Source organism: Canis aureus, chromosome 7 (genome assembly GCF_053574225.1).
Source record: "Canis aureus isolate CA01 chromosome 7, VMU_Caureus_v.1.0, whole genome shotgun sequence".
NCBI lineage: Eukaryota > Metazoa > Chordata > Mammalia > Carnivora > Canidae > Canis > Canis aureus.
In genome coordinates, this window is record NC_135617.1 from 59,325,820 (window position 1) to 59,346,801 (window position 20,982).

General features: G+C 35.8%; 1 protein-coding gene and 1 long non-coding RNA gene across 14 annotated transcripts in view; both read left to right on the forward strand.

Moving 5' to 3' along the window:
• SUPT3H (SPT3 homolog, SAGA and STAGA complex component) overlaps positions 1–20,982 on the forward strand; it is a 603,243-nt gene that overhangs the window by 395,567 nt on the left and 186,694 nt on the right. The gene's annotated exons all lie outside the window — the stretch shown is intronic.
• On the forward strand, positions 10,295–19,992 carry LOC144317446 (uncharacterized). Its single transcript, XR_013383469.1, has 3 exons — positions 10,295–10,349; positions 15,439–15,502; positions 19,665–19,992. It is a non-coding gene; the product is annotated as an uncharacterized LOC144317446 (long non-coding RNA).

A 20,982-nucleotide genomic window follows, 5' to 3' on the forward strand; every position in this document is an offset into this window, starting at 1 on the left:
TAGGCAGTTTTCCCTAAGAGACAGCATGTAGAATGAGTAGAAATCATTTTTTTTTTTAATTCAAGCAAATCATCCATCCTTCCTTCCGCTCTTAAACTCATTTGGTATTTATTCATTGAGACTCTTTTGTAAGTCACTCTACTGCCCTCTGAGGTTATTACTATAAAAACAGACAAAATATGGCTTTTGCCTTCATAGCCCTGTTGTGATAACTGGCAAATCAAGAGATGACTGCATGCCCTGTTAAGGGGAATACAGGTTCAATAAATGGTTTGTTATTATCATTTCTATTTGGTCTTGAATTTTGAAACTTTTTGGTGGATTATCGGTTGTGTGATGGAGCCCTGTATTTTCTTTTCACTTGCTATTTTATTTGAAATTGAGTTAATTCTGAGGTAAAGCACATTACTTTTTAAGAAATTGTTATGGCTAGCTTCAGGCAGGGCCATAGAATTAGCACCAGTGTGGTTTGCTGAAGAGGGCATGAAATAGAACAGAGCTAGGGTACATTTTAAAACCCGAAACTGGAGTATGTCAGGGTTGGACTCTGACAGATATTCATCAAGAGAATACATTAGTATGTCTGCTTATTATTTTGAAGGTAATTTTTGGTTATATAATTGAAAAATACTTTATGAAATCATTCTTTAGGGGATATTAATAGAAATACCTCCCCCAAAAAACCTTTGATAATTCCAGATACACAGAGTAGAATTAATGTAATTTAGTATATGTTGTTCTGGCCTAGAAACTGAAAAAGAGGGAGTATTGCATGACTTTAGGAGAACCCAAAAATAGGTATAAAGTGTCGCTCTGAAACTGATTTCCATTCCTGACTTTTTGGAATCTATGAAATTGTTTTGTAGCCATAGCTGGAGCTCTCTTCTGATTATGTAGTGGTAAATATCTATATATTCATTGCCATAAAAGCTTGTCTAAACTTGAGGAAGGTGTCTTCTGGGAAAGAGATTTTTCATTAATGACACAAAAAGTTAGAGATCTTATAAAAATAGAACATTCCCTAAATTACCCAAGTCCTTATCATTCTGTGACTTAATACAGTAACATATTTGAGGATTCTTAAGGGATTCTTTTAGACTTTCCTTAACCATATGTACTATAGGCTCTGAGGGTAGAGTCAGACTTTTGCTTTAATTAGAGCACTCCATATATTAGGTGTGAAACTAGAAGTAGTTGGGTTTTGTTGTGTGTTTTTTTTAATTGTTCTCTGTTATTGCAAGATGTTTAATCTCTTGGGTTATGCTTTGTTATAAAAAAAATTTAGAGCAAGATTGGCCAAATGACTACCATCTTTATGATAAAAATTTTAGTATCATTCCCATTTTCTCAGACCTATTTAGAATTTTTTTGCTATTAGTCTCTGGGTGAAATTTAAAAGATTTCTTCTCACTGACCTTTCCCTAGACTACTGGGGAGCTAAATACATGGTGACAGTATTGAAACAATACTCATAGTAATCATGCTTTCCCTGATCCAAATCAGGATTTAGAATTTGATACCCACAAGTATCTTTTGTTATGGGGATAGAATATTTTAAATCAGAAATTGGTAGTAAAATAAAGGAACAGTGATTGCCATTCACTTCCACCTTCCCACATAAAGGAGTTTCAATTTTTAGTAAAACAGAGAACCATTTTTGAGGGTAAAGATACACACTGACACTGCAAACTAAACATTTGTGTCTACTAGTGGTAATGCATGTGTGCAGGCCTCACTGGGCTGCTGTGTTTAGTCTTGCATAAATGGATATTTAACTAACACATCTGATTATACCGTTCAATTAGGTTTTTATGGAATCAATCAATATTTTCTTTCTCAAATAATTTCAGTTTGTTCTTTTTAAAATGATATCCTTCTCTTTTAAAAGATACATTACAAGGGTTTTCTTAGAGATCAGTCCACCAACTTGTTTATAAAACACCTTGGCAGAGAAGAGTTTTAAAATATCATTGAATTTAAGAACACCACAAGATTTACCACTAATTTACATTTAATGTTTATAGTTCTCAAATTGTGGCTGTTGTAATAACCAAAATATTTTTGCCCTGAATATTTTGTGGATTATATTTCCCTATTCTTTCTTCTTCATCCACATTCCCCACAGTAGGTGGGCAGATTGTTGTTACACAGTCTGGCTTTTATTTATCTGAATTGGTTTAATCTCAACAAGTTCGTAATTCTAAATATGAAAATAAATGTATCCTGTGGCAAGATTTTTGTCTTTTTAATGCTGTAGTTTATTTCATGGAATTAACAGATCATTGCTTGTTTGGTATAGATAATCTCCCTTTATTCCTTTTTTGCATCCATGTTCAGGCGCTGCCTTGAGTTCTGGTTGCTGCCACTTCATGACATCATGCCAGTCAGACTGTTTAATGCAGTTACACTTATTCCTAGATCATTGAATTCCTCATTTAGAAATAAGAATTCTAGGGATCCCTGGGCGGCTCAGTGGTTTGGCACCTGCCTTTGGCCGGGGGGCATGATCCTGGAGTCCCAGGATCGAGTCCTGCATTGGGCTCCCTGCATGGATCCTGCTTCTCCCTCTGCCTGTGTTTCTGCCTTTCTCTCCCTCTCTCTCTCTCCCTCTCTCTCTCTCTCTGTCTATCATGAATAAATAAAATCTTAAAAAAAAAAGAAATAATTCTAGACTAAACTATAACTATTTAGTGATCAATGTTCTCCATGGTGTTTGGATGTCTGTTGAGAACTATCCTTTTCATAAATGGCTGGTCCGAAAGGCAGATCAATTCTTGCCAGTCTTCTGCTTTTCATGATTCTCCATTTTCCCCAGAAGAGTCTTAACTTCTTATCATAATATTAATAAATTTTTTAATCTGGTCTCAAATAGCCTTTTCATATTCATCTCTCACCATTCCCAATCCTCCTGTTTTCCAGTATTCCCTCCCAAAAACATGGATGTGCACACACATAACACACTCTGTTTAAGAAATTTCCTTGGACTTGTAGTTCCCTAAACAGGCGTTAACTTTTCTCCCCTTTGCTGAACCTTCTTCATCTGGCAGCGTCTAAATTCAGGCATTTTAGTATGTGATAGATTATAACTCCTTGTGTTTCCTTAGTTTAGCTTACTAAATAAATAAGATTTTTGAGAGCATGGACCTATTTTACTTTCCAATCCTTTGTACCTAGCACAGTGCTTTGAACATTATAAATTTTTGGTAAATATCCAATAACATAACTAAAATAGGTCTAATTTTGTAGCCAATGTATGTGAATATTATTAATTTCTCCTTTGGATGATCTGAACATTTTTTTTCTGTTTTATTTAAAGAATGCAGTTTCCAGGTATATAAAACCAGTCATTTCTTCTGATTCATAGAGAATTGCAAAAAGGACATTACCATTAGTTATGTACCTGTACGAACTTTGTGTACCAGGAGTTCTTCAACAGGTCTTTTTTAGATACTTTTCAATTGCTAATAGTTTTCATTGCTCAAATAACTTCCTGTTCAAATTATAATAACAGTGGCTTTTCCAATTTTAGCTATAGAAGTTCTTCTAATCGTACTACTTCAGCATTGACTTTTGCTGTGTCCCAGAAGTGTCTACAAGCTGACACTGCGCATCAGTTACAGCTTTAATCAGCAAATTTTGTTTCAAAACAACCAATACTGGGGTACCCTGGTGGCTCAGTGATTGAGCATCTGCCATCGAATCAGGGCATGGTCCTGGAGTCCGGGGATGGAGTCCTGCATCGGGCTGCCTGCGAAGAATCTGCTTCTCCCTCTGCCTGTGTGTCTGCCTCTCTCTGTGTCTCTCATGAATAAATAAATAAAATGAAAAAAAAAATAACCAATATCAGCTGTGACAGTTAGTCCATTTTACCTAGTTGACCAATTCACAACATTTGGCAGTAAATATTACATACTTTATCTCATTTATTTGCTATTATAAGACTTTATAATTTTGCATCTTCAAATAATAACCTTACTCACTTCTCTGATACACTAGATACCTCTTCTGGAAAATCTTTCAGGTATTGGCTGATTTATAGTTGGAAAATAGTTTGAATTTGCAAGTGCCTTAAGTTACTGTTGAATTTTTTGTGGCATGAAAATTTTGCTTCTCCATTCATTGTACTTCATATAATTGGAGAGTGTGGTTTCATTCAGTCCTTCCAAAACTAAAGAATGATTTACAAACAAATCACCAGGTTCACAAAAGTTACTTTTGAATTTATCTAGAGGACCTGGGTGGCTCAGTGGTTGAGCTTCTGCCTTTAGCTCAGGTCATGATCCCAGGGTCCTGGGATTGAGTCCCACATTGGGCAAAGAACCTGCTTCTCGCTCTGCCTATGTCTCTGCCTCTCTCTATGACTCTCATGAATAACTAAATAAAATCTTGAATTTATCTGCCGCATGTACTATATTGATAAAGTATGAGATTTTTGATTTAATGATTCATTAATTATTACCATCACTACTCTGGCTCTTATACTCAGTTACAAAAGGCAATGTTTAGCCATACCCCTACAATTAAGATAGCCATGTAGTAAACTATTTTAAGCATGATGGTTAATTTTTAAAATAAGTAATAAATATTAAGTTTGGGCATTTTATCTTTTTCTTTTAAAGTGTTTATTAAGTCTTACTTTTAAATGCCCTTTAAAAAGTCCTTGAAAAAGAGACATTTTGTTTTTGGAGTTACTCTCCACCTAAATAGAAGACAGTCATTGATAATGAGGTCTATTGACCTGCTCTCAAATATGGAAAAGCTATAAGTACAGAAATGACCACCTTTGGGAAAGCACACTACAGAAAAATCTGAAATTGCTGAGGTCATTGTTTTTATTTGGGAAAAAATACCTTATTATATAAAAGCTCTAGCAGAGCTTTTTACATACTTTAAAATTAGACTCTATCAAAATTCAGTACATACACAAGTATCTCCAAAAAATACTACTACATTCCTTTGCTGTACCTGTGGAAATTGTCCCAGTGAGGGAGAAACTGAAAGGGAGAGAAGGAGGTGGGGAAGGAGGGGGTAAGAAAGAGAGAAAGAGATGAGGGAAAAAGGGGAAAAAAGAGAAAATGTGATTTTTTTTTCCCCTAGAGAGTAGCTCTGTGTGGAGTTCCTGTTCTCCATCTGAGTTTAGTGGGGAGGATATTTGAGTCTTGGAAGGCTTGTTCCTTGTAGCCCTACAATGAGTTTGTTACAATGAATAGAATAAAATGAAATAGCCTAATAAGGGGACACCTGAGTGGCTCAGTGGTTGAGCATCAGCCTTTGGCTCTGGGTGTGATCCCAGGGTCCTGGGATCATGTCCCACATCAGGCTCCCCACAAGGAGCCCACTTCTCCCTCTGCCTGTGTCTCCACCTCTCTCTCTGTCTCTCATGAATAAATAAATAAAATCCTAACAACAACAACAAAAAGCCTAATAAGGAACTTATCACTCTTTGTTAAAAACGTCTCAAGTGAAATTTGGGGGAGTTTTTCTCATCATCTTAAGCAGTTCTTATTGATCACCCATTATATGGTTTTGAAGTAGAAAATGTAGTACATTATTTGTATAATTAAATATTACTTAAACTTTTCCTGTGAATCATAGAAACTCATGGTAAAGATTTTTTAATTTATTGTAACCAGAGAATGACGAGTTATCTTGGTTGCCTGGATATTATTTCTTTGGGATATCAGTCATCTCAAACTCATAAATTCTTCCAAAAAATTCTCTTTCTGGTATTCTTTTAAATCATTCCATCCATTTGTGTGGGACTTGAGTGCTTTCAAATATAATGACTGTAAACCAGCTGGTTTTATTGGGAAGTTATTCAATGAACTGTGGATTCTCTGGAGCAAAAGACAGCTATGAGAAAATTTACAAACCATTTATAATACATTTTAATAATACTAAATCTCATCTCCACACATCCCCCTACTTCCACTGCCCCCGACCTCAAGAAAAAAAAAAAAAAAAACCAAAGCTAGGGAGAAAATCACATTTCATTTCAGCTAAAACATGTTTTTTATTTAAATTGTACCAAGAATTACTCAGTGTTTACTTAGTTGTGGAGAAATCCGCTATCTCATATATTAGTGGAAACATAAGTTGATACAGCTTTCTGGAGAAAAGTGTGGCACTATCTGTCAAACACATGAAAAAACAAACTTTCGTGCCCTTTGATCCAGAAATTGCATTTCTAGCTACTGTCCTAAGGAAATAATTGAACAAAGACTTTTTTAAAAACTCAAATGTGGGGTACACAAGTGGCTTAGTTGGTTGAGCGTCTGCCTTCAGCTCAGGTCATTATCTCAGAGTCCTGGGATTAAGCCCCTGTGCTAAGCAGGGAGCCTGCTTCTCTCTCCATCTGCTTGCTGTTCCCCTTGCTTGTGCGCTCTCTCTCTGTCAAATAAATAAAATCTTAAAAATAATAATAATAATAATAAAAACTCAAATGTGTTCGTTGTTATTCCTAATAGAATTTTTTTAACAATGGAAACATTACATTTGTACTGTTTCTTGGCATAGCTTTTGATATAGCCCATAGAGTTTAAAAATATATGTTTCTTCTATTTAAATATTTTGTAATATTTTAATATTAATATTTATTGATAATAATTATGATTTTATATTTATATGATTATTAATACTTAATATTATACTTTTGAAGCACTTTTTGACCTAATTTATATAGGAGAATATTTAAAATACATAGAGATATATACTCTAAGTGGCTGGATATTTTGTTTGCTTCTTACTATTAGGTGTTTTTGTTGCTTTATTGCATAGTAACCAGATATGTTTAGACATATTATTTTAATATTTATTTAGATATATTGTTTAGCCTTAGGAATTTACTAGAATTTACTTGGTATTTTAATATGTGTTGACTTTTTATAAGTGATCCATGGGCAAGGGAGGGAGATTTTTATGTGTCTATGACATCATCATTGTTAATAGCATTCATTTCCTTTTTATCATTATTCCTGCAACCTCTTTTTGATCACAGACCCCTGGTCAACAAAAATCTGAGATTTACTTAAATATATTAATAGGTTATTTTAGCATTAGGAATTTATTCACACTTTGAGCTTACACTTACACTTGCCCTAGCAAAACCCAAGTCCTGGTTAAATCCAAACCTTTGCTTATTTTATATTTATGTTATGTCTAAGTCCCAGCAGCAGAACATGAGTACAGGAAAACACAAGCTAACTAGTCTCACTTCTGATTTATAATTAAGTGCCTCAAATTGGCCTTAGTGCTGCCCAGCAATTTTAGAACTTCCCTAGTACACCCATTTTCCTACTGACCTTCATAACTGTTTAAACTTCTCCTCTCATTGGACCTCTAGCACTTCTCTTGTCCTTGCTCAGTTGATACCTTGCTTCCTATTTCACTGAGAAAAAAAGAAGCAACAAGAGGAGTGCTTCCAAAGTTCCTACTATAACAATACACTTTATTAATTCCTATCTGGACAGGAAAATGCTGTAATTCTCACTGCCTTAACACAAACAGAAACACTTCCAGTTACTTTTTCTGCTCTCCTGTAGTGTAGGGTTTCTCAAAAGAGTTTCTTTTTGTTCTCTTCCCCTTCACTTTAGAACCCACTTGAATCGCACTTTCATCCCCACCATCCTATAGAAATTGCTCTTGCTAAGGTCACAGTAACCTCCATTGTTGCCAGGTACGTTGGTCAGCTGTCCATCTTTCTCCAGATGTCTGTTGTCAGTGGCCCTCAACTGGACAAACATATTCCCACTTGCAGACTGTAGCCCTCTCATTTCCCTCAGAACTCTGCTCAGATAGCACATCACCACAGAGACCTGCCTCAGCCTTGCAATAGAACGGGGCTATGGACTGAATTGTGTCCCCTCATAAGTACATATGCTGAAGCCCTCTAATGTGATGGTATTTGGAAATGGGGCCTTTGGGAAATAATGAGGTTTGATGAGGTCATGATGGGGTTAATGAACTTAAAAGAAGGGAAGTGGACACCATAAATCTATCATATGAGGGCACAGGAGGCACTTAGCTGTCTGCAAGCCAGGAAGAGAGTCCTTACCAGAATGTGACCCTGTTAGCATCTTAATCTAGGACTTAAAGCCTCCAGAACTGTGAGAAGTAAATTTCTGTGGTTTAAGCCACCAAGAGTTCGGTATTTTGTTATAGCAGCCTGAGCAATTCAGACCAAAAGAATAGGGAGCCTGCTTCTCCCTCTGCCTGTTTCTCTCTCTCTCTCTCTCCTCTCTCTCTCTGATAAATAAATTTTTAAAAAATCTTTAAAAGAATACCACTCCTACCCATTCGTTCTCTGTCCATTTCCCCTAGTATATTTTGTTCATGGCACTCAGCATCTTCAGTCTTTCATATATTTGTTTATTGTTGGTCTTCAACCACTAGAACATAAGCTCCAGAAAGCCAAGAGCTTTGTCTGTTTGGTTCACTACAATATCTCCAGGGCACACAATAGCGTATAGTGATAGTAGATGCTCAATAAATATATGATAGGTAAACAAACAAATGAATAATAATTAAATGTTTCCAAATGTATAAGTCATAGACATTCCATCATTTGGAAAGCACCTATGGTTTTACTACTTTCACCCTTAAAGGGTTACACAAGTTGTGTTTATTTGCTTTAAATATCTATTAGCAGTATGCATTAGTCATCAGAGAAGTGTAGCAAATTTGTAACATTTGCATTCTAAACAGAAGAAAACATTCATTTGTCTTCAAGTTCAGTAACACTTTTACTTACTTTGCTTTGGAATTAACCTTTGAGACTTCGGGTGATATAAAAGACCTTTATGTTCCCTCTGCAACTCAATTCAAAATGTTACAGAGGGGATCCCTGGATGGCTCAGCAGTTTAGTGCCTGCCTTTGGCCCAGGGCACGATCCTGGAGTCCCGGATCGAGTCCCAAGTCAGGCTCCTGGCATGGAGCCTGCTTCTCCCTCTGCCTGTGTCTCTGCCTCTCTCTCTCTCTCTATGTCTATCATAAATAAATAAATAAATCTTTTTTAAAAAATGTTACGGAGATTCTACTATTGGTGCTGCTTTGTTTCATTTTTAATTGGCACAATGAAGACATCCGCCTGTACCAAGTAAGGAGAAACAAATTGCACTGTCCTGACAATGAACACACTGGTGAGTGTGCTACAGTTAATATGGGCTCCTGGGTGGCTCAGTCAGTTAAGCATCTGCCTTTGGCGTAGGTCATGATCCTAGGGTCCTGGGATCAAGTCCTTTGTTGGGCTCCCAGATCAGCAGAGAGTCTACTTCCTCTCCATCTATCCCTCCCTCTGCTTATGCTTTCTCATGCGCGCTGTCTCCCAAATAAATAAAATCTTAAAAAAAAATTTTTTTAATAAATAAAATAAAAAATCTAATTATAAATAAGCATCTCACTATTTCACATTCCAATTGGTCATTTTGGGCACCCCACATTTTTCCCCTGCTTAATCAAATAGAAACCAAGAGGTCTATTAAAAGTAAGTCTTTCACTGCTATGATAAATATATCTATTACTTTCCAGCTATTTTTGCTGTATACAGTCCAGTTCTCCCATATTAGGAGGGAGAAGCTCAAGCGTTTTTCTTCATTGTTAATGGACCATTCATCAGTAGAAACTAGCTCTCTTCTTTGGATTAGTACTTATGCTTGTTATAGCTTCCCTCTCTTTACTTTCAATCTTTCTTAGCCAGTTGGTTTAAATATAACTGTTATTAACAACATATATAGTGGGATTTTGACTCTTGCCTCAAATTTTTTATTTTTTCTTTACTTTCTTTTAATTAATGAGATTAACTTATTTACTTTTATTGACCTAGCAGATATGTTTTTATCTTATTATTCTGTCTTTTATGCTTTCCCTGCCCATTTACTTTATCTTTTATTTGTAATTTCAGAGTCTCCCTGCATTTAAATCTCTTGTTGTTATTTTTAAATTCTGAGGAAACTTAAACCTATATGTTTCAATTTATCAAAAATTTAAAAATACTAAAATACTAATACTAAAATACTAATTTAAAAAGAAATTAGTATTTTTTCATTTGATGGATATGCTTTGACTACCCACTTGATGCCTACTACTGTACTTGATCTTAGAAATACAGAGTAGTATTCATAATATAGCTATTTCCTTGACAGAATGTTTAGTATACTAGAGAAATAAACGTAAGAGTAATACAGCAGAGTCTTGTAAAGGATTTACTACATGCCAGACACTATTCTAAACTCTAACGTATTATTAGCTCATAATCACAGTCTACCCGTGTGCTAGATTTTATTACTATTCCCACTCTGAAAACAAGGACCCTGAAGTACAGAGATTATGTCTAGGATCACAGTTAAAAAATGTAAGTGCTAGGAAGGAAAATGGGTGTGTGGACTATCTGGAAAAGGAAAGTAATAGAAAAGTAGTGATTTTTATCTAGAAGAAATTCTTTGAGTTTGATTGTATATATTTAGTAGCTGCCATAATTTCAAGGCTGATTAAAGATATTTTGCTTTATTTTTGCTTTTCTTTGGCCATTTCAGGTAATTTCTGAGCAGAATCACATATTTGAAAAGATAATAGATTTATCACGTTTTTTTCCAAATGTGAATCATTGCTATCTTAAATCCACAAATTTTCAAAACCATAGTTGATCAGAGATTTACTAAGTCTTCTTTCAAAACTTTCAAGAACACATGAAGGGCCAAGGAACTGGTTTATTTATATATTGATGTGAAACAGATTGCTTACATCTTAATCATTAGCTGAAAGAGACTTTCTCTAAACAATTTTGGCCAGCAAGGAGTAAAGTAATTTTGAACCTTAGGGAAATTTAAAGAGTAAAGAACATTAAGTGATATGCTATATTGTGTGTTTGTGGAGAAAAAAAATTCAAGAAAAGTATGCTAGGAAGTTGTTATTTTCAGAAATAATGTGAGAAGGTATCAAACACCAACCTGGTGATTTCAGAATTTTGCATGGTATTGGTCCATATGGGCAAGGGATGAAATTCTCTTAATAAATCATGCCCCTTCACATCCCTAGATAAACAGTATAATCAGGATGGATATGGATTAAAGAGCTTTTTTTAGATTACATGAGAATTGGGATGCCTGGGTAGCTCAGAGGTTGAGCATCTGCCTTTGGCTCAGGTCATGATCCCAGGTCTGGGAATTGAGTCCTGCATTGGGCTCCCCGCTCCTCCCTCTGCCTGTATCTCTGCTTCTCTCTCTCTCTCTCATGAATAAATAAAATATTTTTTCAAAAAATTACATAGGAATTAACCATCATTTAAGATAGTGTTTCTACGAGGAGATGGATTTTTAATTTAAAACAAACTTTTAAGATATGAGTTGGATGATTCTATAATGTAGTTTTAAATGTGAATCTTTACATATTCACAAATTTTCAATGACACAGAACTACTGGTCATCTCTAGAAATTATTTTATCGATCTTATTTTCTCTAAACAGAAAACTACTGGTTTTAGAAACCAGTATTGAACAGAAATCTGGTACCACCATCTGCTTTCTTGTAAGGTTATTTTAGAAGATATTTCCACCTGAGTAAAGGGCTTGATGGTTGTGTTTAAGCCTTTATGTCATGTATGTCCAAGCTACTGACAATGTCCTAATGGTAAATTAATAATGTAGATATAATTCAGTGTGCTATCAAATAAAAGAAATGTTGTTTGCATATAGGAAATAAGTCAGTTTTTTCAGGATGATGAAACGAAGTTGTCATAGGAGTTGTACTTCAACTCTTCTTTCTGTGATTGTACAGACTGTACAAAAATCATGGATTCATGAAGAGACTAGGGAGGACAAATTTATAAAATATTGACTTAAAATTTGTTTGATAAGTGGTTTAAAAAAATAATGAACTCTACAAATAGATAAATTTCTCCTATTGTAAGGATGTGTATCTTCTCTAAGCAACCCAAGAGTAGAAATGTAGCTGGGTTTCAGGAACTATAACTCCAACACCGATGAAATCAATTTTTTCTTCTGTCTTTCTGATCTCAGCTTCTCTATCTAGGCTTCATTTTTTTCTCCCTCCTGAACCACATTTTTTTTTAATGTGGTAGATAACATACTGCCAGCAGGTGCTCCCAGATTACCTTCATCACCCAGAGAGAGACAGATCCAGTTCTCTAGGTTACCAATTTCAAGCTTCAGGAAGTAGCTTCAGATTTACCCAGCTTGTGTTGAGTGTCCAGGTCTGGACCTGGCAGTGTGGCTGGGAGGAGGACCATGCTACACCACTCTAATGAGAAGCCTTGTAGGGTAACCTTGCAGTGATGGGGATAGCAAGAGTATGCAGACGGTGCCTTAGCTGCTTACTGCACCAGACCATTCATCCATTCATGCATTCATCACGTAGAGCATGCCCACAAACACTCTGGCCACCGTTGATATTGAGACCATCAGTGTATTACTTCCAAAATTATTTTCACAATCTAAATCTAGTTTCTTTTTAAAAGCTGCAGAGGATATTACACAGTTATCTGAGACTTAAAGGAAAAGAGCTCACGAAAGAGTAATATAGAAATCCCACTGACGTTCACAGAATGACAAAGACAGAAAGTAAAATATGCTTCAGTCAAGCTTTTCCTCTCAAAAAAAATCCTCACTAAAACTGTAAAACATTTCAACAAAAACATGTCTCCAGATATGTTATTTTAAATACTGCATTACTTAAGCAAATATTTAAATACTGTATTAGTTTCTCTGCATACTTGAATTTAATTCTACCTGTCTGCCAAATATGTTGAAACTCCAAATCCATTTTCATTTGCCAGATCAAATGTTTATTTTGTTTTCCCACATAATATGCTCTTTAAAGTGTCACAAGCATTCTAAATCTGATTTCTTTTTCAAAGCATGGTGGAGTTTTTTTTCCTCTCGAGTTTATGGCATAGGATATGCTTCTCTTAAGGAATATGCAAAGGTTTGTTCATATTTCTGCCTGCTGAAGGTACCCCTACCTTTATTGTTGGAAAATAGACCTTAACTTTGTTAAAGAAGTTTAAAATGTATCTCCTAAATTTACCTACATTTTTGAAGCCTCACTATTATTTCCTTATAATCAGAATACCAAAGACTTTTCTTGTACTGGAAAACATCTGATTTTACTTAATAAGTGAATCTGTGTAGACTAGTACAATGAAAAAGTATTGGGCTATGGTAATTTACAAATAACTCACATTATTTGATTATAAAGTTTCTCTTCTGTGCATCTATGTTTATGTGACTCAGTCATTTGAAAATGTGCTCTAATTTTCAAAGAACATTTACATGCCTTGGAATATTACAGTCTCTTACATATTCTTCACTTAAAAAAATTGTTCGCTAATAGCTCTCAGCATATTTCTTACTCTCAAAAGAGATATTCAGCTTCCATATGAGTTGCAGTTGTTTGTACTTTTTGCTAAGTTCATTAGTGTATCTTGTTAGGTTTCTTGTATTAGACCTAATTCACTATAGAAAGGAGCATGTTGAGGGGGAGATTTTGGAAGCCACAATGATAGTGATCTTCCTATCCTTTAACTTCCCAGAAAAAAAAAAAGTACCTGGAATTCTTTTTTCTCTCCATATGTTATGGAAGCGCAGATTCTTAGGAATGCCACAGTATCTCTTCCATTCAGTATCACAGAGCCTCCTGATTTTCTAAATCCAGTGCCCTTCTGTGTGAGAAATGGGAGTCAGGAAAGCACATGCAGAGGGTGACATGGCTGCATCACTGCTGCGGGCAATGTGGTTCACACACACTTTTATGGTTTTAAAATACCTGGCTGTTTCCCAGAAGTTAGGAACCCGTTAGCCTCTCCAAATGGTATTTCTTCTAGATCAGAATCATTGCAAACAGACCAAGACTGTTTTCTATCATGGACTTGGAACAGGTTGTCTGGTCTCTTAAATCTTAGGACCCATGGCTCTGAAATATTTCTAAACATTTTAAGACCTCCCTAAGATACAGGATACACACAGAGCCACAGAACATCAGAGCTCTGTTCAAGAAGAAAAAACTCAGGCACAGAGGAAGCAACTTAGCCTAATGATTCCCTTCCTGTGTTAGAGGCAAAATCAAGACATAAAGTGCAAGTCTTTCCCAGCCCAGGTCAGCATCCTCTTTGCTGGGTACTCCAGCCTTTTTCTGATGATACAGAATGGCCTTCAGGATTATGTAAGAATATTTCACAGTCTTAGATTAGGATTAAAACTCCTTCGTTACTGTTCAGCACTGCTGATTTTGAAGACAGAGAGATTGAAGTGAGATTATATTAATCCTATAAGGTATCCTATCCATTCCTTTTCAGATTGATCTTGAATTGCATTTTGTGTGCTTTTCGTTTATATCATTCTCACCAAAATGAAACAGTGCGTAAATAGAGAACCTCTTGGTGCGTAAATAGAGAACCTCTTGAGAAGTTTGCAATATTTGTTTGGTTTTTTTTTTTTTTTTTTTTTTGCAGTTGTGAGTTTTTCATTAAAAAGCGAAGAAGCTTTTTTTTTTTTTTTTTTTTAACTATTATGACTTGTCTCTTAAAATTCAGCCTGTGTTTATTTCTCTCCAATGCTGAAGATACTCTCAGTTACTTTCAAATTCCTTGTTCTTGGGATCGCTTCAGCCCTCCCCACCCCAGTCCACTTCAATCATCTTTTCTTTCTTTGATCAAGTTTGAGATTAATAGCTCTTCATTGGCTATATCTGGGATTCCAGTAAAAGGTAAGAAGAGAACAGGTCAAGAGTAATGTCCCCAACTTGCCAGCCAACATTTATGCAGAGTGCATAGACTAAACATGGCAAGGTGTTTAGCCCCCATTGGAGTGAATCATCTGCCAAACCCATTTGCATGTCGCTCACCATCACTCTGAGTGGTTGTGCTGACCCTGACATATGAAGAGATTAAACACAGCCAAATCGACTTCTTCCTAGACTAGAGTATCTCAATCATTTTAGAATTGGCTTAATGTTATTGGTTATTTGTTTGACTTTGTGTTATCCTCTCCTCATCTTCTGAAAATGCTCCATGAAATTAAAAAAAAATACAGATGTATTTTTAAAAATGTTGGTGACTGATGTGATGGGAGACAATCTGTACTCTTAAGCCTTGGCTCTTAGCACTGGTAAAAATCAGGTCTGAAGATCAGTATGCTAGATCTCATACGTGTAATGTCTCATACCTCACTCGCACACCAACATGATAGAGGCAACTGCTTACCACCCCAATATCCATTCTCTTCTCCAAAACTGATTTGGAGCTCGTTATATTGCCAGCAGACACAATACCACATTCCTCTTCTTACCTTGCAGCTAGGTTTGATCATACGACTGAGATATGGCCCGTAAAATGTAAACATAAATACTCTAACTACCCTGTTAGTTTTCTTTAAAAAGAAGTACATTCTGTTTTTTCTTACCTTCCTACATTCGTTTGCTTTATGCAGATGTAATAGCTGAAGCTTCAGAAGCCATTCTGAATCCTGAAGACAAAGCCACAGCCTACACAAGGTTAGATGTCAATTATATCTCAATAAAAGAAAGAAATGACCTTTAGAATTGGAAAGAAAAAAAGCCACAGGGATCCCTGGGTGGCGCAGCGGTTTGGCGCCTGCCTTTGGCCCAGGGCGCGATCCTGGAGACCCGGGATCGAGTCCCACGTCGGGCTCCCGGTGCATGGAGCCTGCTTCTCCCTCTGCCTGTGTCTCTGCCTCTCTCTCTCTCTCTCTCTCTCTCTCTCTCTCTCTGTGACTATCATAAATAAAAATTTTAAAAAAAAAGAAAAAAGAAAAAAAGCCACAGCTTAGAAAAAAGAGCAGATGCTGAGGGAGACTGAAGCCCTTGTGATGTCAGCAAGTGGTTATGTCAAATCTGAACTCCTCATCTCCAGAATTCATTTATATGAAGAAAAATAAACTTCTATCTTGCTTAAGCAACTGTAATTCAGAATCAGATTGCATGCAGCCAAAAATATTTTAACTGATAAAACCTGTGAATGAGCCCTCAGTTTGATAAAATAGAGAATAAACTTCTAGAAAGTAATTAGTGTCTTGGGTTAGGTCTGGTCTGGTATAAAAATTGTTTTATTTAAAAGTCATAAATGGAAGGCATTTGACAGTTCCAATCCATTTGGCAACAATCAGACTCTGTTTGCCTGATACTAGTAGAAATTCAGGTTCTTTCATATGTCCAGTTTATGCCAGTGAAATGAACTCATAAGTTGTGAAACTAAATTTCTTCATGCCTCATCATGAGAGCAGATAATTCATAACTCTTGTGAATTCATCACTTTTGAGGTGTCATGGAAGATGTAAAATGGTGGCATATCCTGGCCCTCTAATACAGGCTTCTCTGCAGGCTCTCACTGTCCATTCCAGAGCTTCTCTTTGGACAAAGCTAAGGCCTTTTACATAAGACATTATTTTTTTTTCCTTTCTTGTTAACTCTTTCTCAGATAATTAAACCCAAATTAAGTCTAATTTTTTTATATCAAAGGAGTATATTGTCATGTGGCTATGATTGCCAAAGAACTATCATACTTACAGGACAAGTGTTAATGTCTCAATGAATTTTATCCTAAGTCTTGTATTATTTAAGGAGTTTTGTCTACCCAGACTTCCCAACACCAAAAGATGAAAGAAATCATTCAGCATTTATTAGGAGATTTCCTGTCTCTTAAATTCCAGAGGAAAATAGGCAAAAGGATTTGAATTTAGATTTTGTTGTTGTTGTTGTTAATCAAAATACTCATCCTGGTATTTAAGCAATTAAAATATTATGCTATAGAAAATAAGTACCATCTGGGCTATGTATTTTTCTACCTTCTGAAGAATACTATGCAAAGAAGGGTATGCAAAGTACCAGGCATGCTTCATTTTACTGTGTTTATGAGATCCCTGATTTGGTAGAGTAGGAATATCACTTAAAATTCGTGTATAAATCATAGTTTATTTCATCATATCATAAATGTACCAGGAAAGCACTAGTATTAAAGAATTCTAAGAGGATGGCTTTTGTGCTACAAAGAATTTTAATGTATTTTAACAAGATCACATTTTCATCATTCATTTCAGTGTTGCCTATGTAGTGTTTTTTTTTTAAATTCACCAACACGCAGGCAGTCTGGCTATGAAGCCTGTTGCTTCCATGATCATCAGGGTTATTGGACTGCTCTAACCAGCTAATGAAACTCTCTTGTCCCCATTCTCACCTCACCCTGCTCCTCCCTCCGCATATCTTACTCCTTCAAATAGGATGACCTTCCCAGACAGATGAGACAATGCTTATGTCAGAATGTGTCCCCTCTTAAAAGCTACAAACTGACAACACATGCATGTGCATGTACATGCGCACATACACGCGTGTACACATACACACACACACACACACACTGTATTATACATATCCTCAAGTATTTAGCCAGTGTATTTGCTCCTCTGGCATCATTTTCCTAATCAAAGATCTCAGTCATCACAAAAGGTATAGCCTTTATTATAGAATGACAGAAATATTTTTATCTTTTACCCAACTATGGTATGCCTGTCTTTTCTCTGATGCTCTCTTTAGGCTACATGATGTTATAACCAGAGCATTGGCTTTGGGGTCAGACAAATCTTGGCGTTCAAATCACAGTTGCATCCCTTATCTTGCACCAGGGTATCCTTGTTATCCTAGACAAATTAATGTTTCCAAGTCTCAGATTCTTCCACAGGACCTGCCTCTTAGAACTGTTGGAAAGGATTTGTGCTAACAGATGTAATGGACCTAGCTCAGTGCCCAGCACCCACAAGTAGCAGCTGTCTTGATCAACATCTTCTCTCTAAAAAAAAAAAAAAAAAAAAAAAAAAAAACCATCTTCTCTATAAAAATGTGCAATATAGCTAAATTTCCAGAAGTGTACATACAAATGAAATTGAGTTTACATACTACCTTTCTTTCATAATGACTACAACTAGAACCCGGGAAAGAGTTTACAGCATATATGAAAGATCAGATTTTTGAGGCTATCGAACACTGACTGCTCCCCTCCAGCACAATGACTATGAAAATGCAGTGTGTTACTTACAGAAGTAATTCTGTAACATTGGTCCACTTAGATCTTATTAAATAATTTTTTCCTGTTAGAATGCATTTCTATATCTTGTCAAAACTGCACATAGTTCAAGTTCTAGAGTTTTAAATTCTATAAAAATTAAGCCAGTTTCTTACTAAAACCACTAAAGAACATTTCAGGTAGACTATCCTAGATTATTGCACATTTTATAGGTATGTAGGATTGTAACATGTATTAGTAATGTCAAGTTGTACCCTTTGAGTAATTTTGCTTAGATTTTCTTAGTTGGATAATCCTGTCTATAATAAGAAAGAAAATTTCATATTTAAATAAGGAGTTTAGTTACGGGAGTCAGTGATTTAGTGAAAAGAACACAGGTTTGCGGTAGGAATCTTTAATCTTTTTAGCAGTATGTCCTGCCTTGATGAAAAGCCCCAGAAACTCTCACCCAAGTACTAACCACCTGACTCTGCTTGGCTCCTCAGATCAGAAGAGCTAAGGAGTTTTGATGGGTGGTGAGGCTGGCTGAAGAGGACACAGAATTCTCTGTGCTAAATTTTGCAAATTTTCTGTAAACTAAAAATATTTCAAAGTAATTTTTTTTTTAAAGCCACAGAGAGTCAGTGAGCTTTAGTTTCTTTGTCTGTAAAATGGAGACGTCAGTAGCAGCTGATCTTCCTACCTCTCACAGTTGTTGAGAAGACCAACAAGTAAGATAATATACAAGAAACTAAAATATGCTGCTGTCCTGTGCTGTGATTCTTCCTCACTTGACTTTACCAGTTTTACCGCCTCTGAGCCTCCCTTCTGCTGGCTGCCAATGTTGTCCTTTGCTTCTTTAAAGTCTTGTGATTGCTTTAAGGTGAAACACTGCCTCACATCACCAAGTTACTAAAACAATTCTCCTTTCTTCATCTTTCCTCATAATCCATTCCACACCCTCTCTGTGGCATGCCTGGTTTAAGCCTTCTTACTTAAGAACTGGGCCTAATGGCCACTGACATTTAATCAAATAACAGTTAGAATACATTTACTTATGAGTAAAGGCTGATTAAAATTTGGGCACTGACATCTGAGGATGGGAATTTCATCATCAAATATCTTAACAGAAACCATTTTGTTAAATAACCATAATTATAGGTTTTATATTTATGATTCCAGGGGATTTTTGCTGTTCTGCATTCTTTGAAGCCCGAGAGGCTGTCATAGTGTTCAGGCTGCTTGAAATCCAGATTCTGAGTACAACCAGGGCTTCCTCAAGAGCTAAGTCCCTCCAGTACTTTATCTTCGATAGATTCAAAAACAGTTATTTTAAACATGATTTCTGGTCTTGTCTATTTTCTAACTTCAGTAGGTAGACTTTATTTAAAGATAAGAATTGGAAATAAATATTAATTTCCTGAATGTGTAGACATTTCTGCCTATTCCTGTTAAATATTTAGGAATTTTCATGTATAACATTGGAAACAAAAGCAACTTCAGTAGTTACGATTATTACTGTTGTGTTCTCACTAAAGCCATATTTGGTCAAGTCTGCTGCTGGTTTTTTTCAGTGATTAAAACTTGGCATACTCAGGAAATAATTTTCTTCCTTTGTTTTATGTTAACTCATGCTTTCAGCTACATCAGTCTCTGTGGCGGATTTCTATTGATGAACTTGTTCGTTTCTGACTCATGAAAACAACTCAGCCAGTTATGAGAAAAGAAACTTCAGCTGAAAATGATGAAGAGCATTCTCTGTAGGGAATAAACAATTTAATTTGGTTTGTTTTGTTGCTAATCTTAACTCAGATGGTACCCAGTTGTAAAAGCCTATTTTTCCTCTATAATATATTCCCTTGAGAATTTTCCATTGACTGGTGACTTCATTTCTTCACTGGGGCATAATGTAATAGACTTCATTATTCATCTTTTCATCATTTCATCTTTCTTCTTTATGAACTTTTAAAGCATGTGTGATTCAGGTTTACTGTTAAAACATGTTTTTTGATATCTCATTTATATCAAAATTTGTCTACAGCAGTATTTTCCTTCAGTTGAAAATTCCTAAATGAATAATTTGACCATCTTAAGCTAAGTTAATTCTAGTTAAAATACTTAAGGCTTACTCAAGGAAGAGCCAATTTTTTAGATGTAAACTGAAAGATTGAAACTATCAATACAAATTATAGACAGTGAAGCCTTTAAACTGATCATTCTGATCCATCATTGAGCCACATGGTTCAGCTGCTCCTAAGTGTTTCTGATAGCAAACAAGTGGCTTGCGGATGTGGAAGAGGGTTCTGGTGGGAGGCGAAGACAAGATCTATCGCTCAGAAGGGTTGGAAGTAATAGCATGTGTTCTGGTCCTTATTTCAGGAACACTCTTTTGTATGTGCCCAACAGATAAGCCTGTCATTTTTGCAACAGACCATGGTATCAGAACCAAGGAGGAATTTAACTGAAATGATGCAACAAAATTACATTTTTAGAAGATCACTCTGGCTGGCACATGGGGTTTGGTTGTTCCTTCAGTACCATGATCCTCTTGTGAATCTCATGTCTGACATGGCCTCAATTCTGAAACCAGATATAGAAGCCTAATGCTTGTTACTTGAAGGGCAGGCAGCATAGAAGAGCACAGTAGTTTTCAAATTCTGTTCTGCAATTTTTGATGTTTCACTGAGGAATACCTTTCAGAGGAGAAACAAAATCGGAGAACTCTAAATCAGCTTCCTTCACCTCTACCAAAGTGTCTCTACTTTTAGCCATTTTATTTATTAGGGTTCATAATAAAAAAAAAGAGAGAGAGAGAGCACTTTGGAGTAAGACAAACTTGGTTTGAGATTGCAGTAACCTTATTTGTTCAGCAGCCTTAGACAAGTTACTTAACATCTGAGCCATAGATTCTTCATTTTTAAAATAATTGTATCTGCCCCTTGAGATTATTGAAAGAATT